Source organism: Stegodyphus dumicola, chromosome 3, assembly GCF_044657685.1.
Source record: "Stegodyphus dumicola isolate Sdum_Otavi_A_Nest chromosome 3, ASM4465768v1".
Classification (NCBI taxonomy): domain Eukaryota; kingdom Metazoa; phylum Arthropoda; class Arachnida; order Araneae; family Eresidae; genus Stegodyphus; species Stegodyphus dumicola.
In genome coordinates this window covers 22,316,571-22,322,106 of record NC_140770.1, presented here as the reverse complement: position 1 = coordinate 22,322,106, position 5,536 = coordinate 22,316,571, and positions in this window count along the sequence as shown.

The following is a 5,536-nucleotide window of genomic DNA, read 5'->3' as shown; positions in this document are numbered from 1 at the left end:
AAATATTTAATTTCATTGAAATGGGAATTGGATTATTTGAGCTACGGCAAAGTAAGAGATAGCTATTTGCTTAAGAAGACGAATGCCTTTGTGGAGGATTTTTTAAAGGAATCGGACTCGTATTTGTTTTATTAGTGTTTTGTTGCCAGTGCTAAGTATTCTTACCTCTCAACAGCTGACAGACCTTTTAGCTGATTTAAGCTAAATACTGTTACGAATTTCGTATGTATGTAAATAATTTTAAAAATAGTGAAAGTATGTAAAGTATATATATTATTGAAAGTATATAAAGTATATATATTATTGAAAGTATATATAGAAGTATAAATAACAAAATCATATGAAAAATTGCATTATTTTTTTAGTATTGTAATACGAAATGCTAGAAAACGAAGATGATCTGCCGGAAAAATACGAATACAGGGGCAAGTCTATTTAACATATTACAGAGGCAAGAATACAGTTACAGGGGCAAGAATATAGTTACAGTGGCAAGAATATAGTTACAGATGCAGGAATATAGTTACAGGGCCAAATCTATTTAAAATATTACAGGGGCAAGAATACAGTTACAGGGGCAAGAATATAGTTACAGGGGCAAGAATATAGTTACAGAGGCAAGAATATAGTTACAGGGGCAAGTATGTTTAAAATATTACAGGAGCAAGAACACAGTTACAGGGGCAAGAATACAGTTACAGGGGAAGAATATAGTTACAGAGGCAAGAATACAGGGCCAAGGCTTTTTAACATATTACAGGGGCAAGAATACAGTTACAGTGGCAAGAATATAGTTACAAGGGCAAGTCTATTTAACATATTACAGAAGCAAGAATACAGTTACAGGGGTAAGAATACAGTTATAGGGGCACGAATACAGTTACAGGGGCAAGAATATAGTTACAGGGGCAAGAATACAGTTACAGGGGAAGAATATAGTTACAGAGGCAAGAATACAGGGCCAAGGCTTTTTAACTTATTACAGGGGCAAGAATACAGTTACAGTGGTAAGAATATAGTTACAAGGGCAAGTCTATTTAACATATTACAGGAGCAAGAATACAGTTACAGGGGTAAGAATACAGTTATAGGGGCACGAATACAGTTACAGGGGCAAGAATATAGTTACAGGGGCAAGAATACAGGGTCAAGTCTATTTAACATATTACAGGGGCAAGAATGCAGGGGCAAGTCTATTTAACATATTACAGGGGCAAATCTACAGGGGCAAGTCTTTTTAGCATATTACAGGGCCAAGAATACAGTTACAGGGGCAAGTCTATTTAACATATTACAGGGGCAAGAATACAGTTACAGGGGTAAGTCTATTTAACATATTACAGGGGCAAGAATACAGGGGCAAGTCTTTTTAACATATTACAGGGCCAAGTCTATTTAACACCACTGAGTAAATGGTTATCTCCTGAATTGCCGATATACCAACAAACTGGAGATGGTTTTGGCGATTAAATTTTGTCACCAAATGTGGTGACAAATTGCCAAAAGTTGCCAAACGCTGGGACCATCTGGAGAAGTTTTGGTCTGGTCCCTGTATACCTGTAATGGGTATCATGATTAAATAAATGTAATTGATCCCCTTATGAAACTGTAACCGTATACGGCCCTCATATACTTTCTAGTTTCTTCGAGAAGTGGAAGGTACTAGAAGTTTCTCTGCGACGGGCGGAAACTGCAGTTCTTGCATCCCGGAGAGAGCGTCAATTTCTTTGTTCTTGAGTTCAAAGTTGTGCACGGGATATTGAGAGATTTCTGTGTGAGCTTCGCCTTTCACGTGCGCTTTGCATTAGGCTGTGGTTAACGTTCTCAGTCGTTTTAAGTGTAACTATTGGTAAAATAAATTTTATCAAGCTATCATCGGCTCTATGTGCATTCAATCCAATAAGAACCCTACGCACGCAACAACGCAAAGATTAATAACACTTAAGTATATACATTTTTAAAAAGCTAATCATCTTATGTGAACAACATGTAGTCTATGCAATGTTCAGCAAAACTGTCAACTAAACCAACAATGGAAAGCAGTTACGTTGTGCCAATTATTCCTAATATGAAGATATGAGAAGCCAATGTAATTAAGTAACTATTCGGTCTATAAATGATCTAAAGACTTGGCTATAGCTATAGCAAGGCTAATATATTACAGGGTTTATTCTTGTACGACATTTTTCAGGTGGTGTTAAGAGTACTTCAAGTCAGCTCGGGAGTTTTACTTTTGCTCTATCGGCGTTTTGTTGCGAGATTCTGTAATAATGCCAACGCTTTAGGGCCAAATTTCCAAAAGAATATTTAATCAGTAATAAGACCATGCGTTCAATGGTCAGTGGTCTTATATGGAATAACGAACATCTATTCCGCTTGACAGCAAGTACAGTATGTGCCACTGAATGTAATCGCGTTTGTTTACGGCTATTTTGATAACATTATAAACGATGAGACAAAAATGTCCTTCAAAACAGCGATAAAATATAATTAATTCAATATAAATATAACAAAAATATATAAATAGGTACTTTCGAAACATTTTAACAAAAAGATACAAAAGTTTGTTTATGAGCTTCTCATAATATTGTTTATGAGCTTCTCATTCATTTATGATCTGTTCATATAATTTGTGGAAATTGTTTGACCGATGCTGTTCCCCTAACCTTAATACTCGAAGGGCGTCCCTCACTGGACGAAAACACTCCAATCTAAAATTTTAAATCAAGGGGAAAAGTAACCTTAGTTTGACACAGAAGTTATCAAGTCTGTCGACTCTTCTTTTCTCTTGAAGAAGAGGAACCTGTGTCTGATCCCCTCAAAATCGATACAATTATGAAAAAATCTATGTAAAAGTAAGTTTTCTTTCGGATTGATTTTTTAAATGGTAATCAGTTGTGTATAGTCTTTGACTAGTAGGCTTAGTTTAACTTTTGAATTTGAATTTTACATCGCTAGAACCGCCCAGTCCGCTTAATGGTTAGTTACACTAATTGCGATACCGGTTGGGTCCAAGTTCGAATCCCTTACAAAGCATGCGTATAGTGTCAGTGCGTCAAGGGACCACTTAAAATAATCGGTAAGCCAAAACTCCTCTCGAGAAGATGGTGGAGGGAAAGAGAGGTGGCAGATCCTTTGACCGCTCCTTCCCGCGGTGTTCTTTCTTAATACCTGGGCAGCAACTTAACCGCTAGCTAGGTTCAGCAACCCTTGTAGTTACTACGGAAGTGTTGGCTTAGCTTGTACCTGTTGTTCTTGTGTTACATCACCACAAATGGTGGCTGATTTTGTATGCACGAGATGTGCCTTTTTTGTTCAAGTTCGGATTTAATATAAAGGTTACTTTAGCCTTTTCGAATCTATTTCTTTAACTTCATACACAGCGATAATTCGATTGAAATCTGTTAAGAGTTTGATGCTATTTTATGCTGCCAAAGCAAGTCAAACTTTGTAAGAAAGAACAAACAAAGAAACATAATTAACTGACCCTTACAGTTACTTTTTAAGGTCCGAAATTAGGCTTAATAGCAAAACGTTTAGTTAGTTAAACCGTTTTATAAGTTGCAGTTTATGTATGAAAATACTACAATGTTGAAAAACTAAAACATTTAATTTTTTTTAGCGCAGCAAAAGATACATAAAATTTCAATTATATAAAATAGGAAAATCTGTGCTTGAGTATCCAAATTAAATTCTGAAATAAATTTGACAGTCAAAACAACATATTACGAAAACAAAAAATAAGAACATTCATTCTATGACTTTATTTTAAAACGTCTGTACAATCTAAACAAGTACAAAATAAGTAATGGCCATTCAGTCTTTGCTGTGGCAAACAGCAAGTACGTGAAATCAAAGAATAAATGCAAACTTTGGGCTCAGAGATAACTAAAATACAATACAGAAAGTTTGTACATAAATAGACAAGAGTTCGAAAATATCTTTTGATGAAACAATGTTGCATTGATGTCTTCAGTTCACAAATTAAAACCTCTCCACAAAATACACATATGGAAGATAAAAATCAGGTTACATATTTCATATAGATTACTCCGAAAGAAATACAGAATTTGCCTAAAAGAAATAAACAGAATTTTTTTTTTAATCTGAAAGGTTTCAGATTTCACATTACGGTCAAAGGGGCGTTTTATTAACGTCTTGTGTGTAAACTAGCGTCTACATCTCAAAACGGCAGCCTATGAGACAGGCGATTCTATTATTTTCATCGGGGGTTTTCTGAGGAACGCCAACGGCAGTGCACGATGTTTGCTTACATTAGGAAGTTCAGAAAATTGCAAAGGTGGATTGCCTTAGTTTCTGCGGTTACTTTCAGAGAAATATTAGGCAGTTTTTTTTGGTTTGCTGATAGAGGGCAAATAGATAATTTACCTTTATAAAAAACAATACATCGATAATTAAAAATATTATTTATAGTTCATTATTAAAAACTTTTTATAAATGCATAGTTATCACATAAGTAACAATTCATCCATGCATTATCTCATTATTTATTATAATTAGAAGAGATGATATTTTTTACAGTAATGTTTAAAATTTTGCTGTTGTCCTTTAAAAGATTTACAAGTCTTAAGATTGAGTTCTGTTGTGTTAAATATATTCGCTTCATCTTAAATCTTCTGAAGTTTAAATAGATAAACGCGGATTATAAATGTACTGTCGTTGCATTCCTCAGAAAACCATTCTAACTCCCCTACTGCCCGATGAAAATAATAGAATTGCCTCTCTCATAGGCTGCCGTTTTGGGATGTAGACGCTAGTTTGTGTGTAACCTTCACCTTTATTCATTAAATATCATATTCTCCGAACTTAAACCATAAAATTCAACAGTAATATCGCAATTCTTTAGAATTTTCGATATTTTGTCTCGCACGCTGGAGACAAAAATGTTTTTCTTTTTTTTTTTTTTCGGACGGTGTTGCCATTCCTCGTTTTGAAATCGTTGAGTTCGTTAATCAAAAATTCGTTGAAGTTTTACAAAATATGAAATAGGTAATACAACAAATTTCAAATTCCAAATTTGGGCTTCGAGATGCCCATATTCGGGTGGAAACGTACGTTATTCAAAATTGGATGACTCTAGGTACCGTTGTTTTATAACACTACGAGAAACATACATACATTTATGCAGATTTTTCATTAATTAATTACTTTAAATATAATACAGGGCTGTAATATTTGATGGCAAAGTTTGGAAAGAGAAACGCAAAATGCCAAAACGAAATTAATAGCTCTTCTGGGCTAACGTCCTTTGGGCTAATAAATAAAGAATTAGACAGATGCTTGTAAATCAAAAAGTGGGTTTTCTCTCTTTTTGATTAAAGAGATATAATAGAAAGATAAATAGATACATAATGAGAGAGATAAATAGATACATATAGAGAGAGATAAATAGATACATATAGAGATAGATATAGATACATAGATATATAGATATTAGATATAGGTATAGATAGATAGATATATCAGAAATAAAGCTAATAAATAAAGAATTAGACAGATACTTGTAAATCAAAAA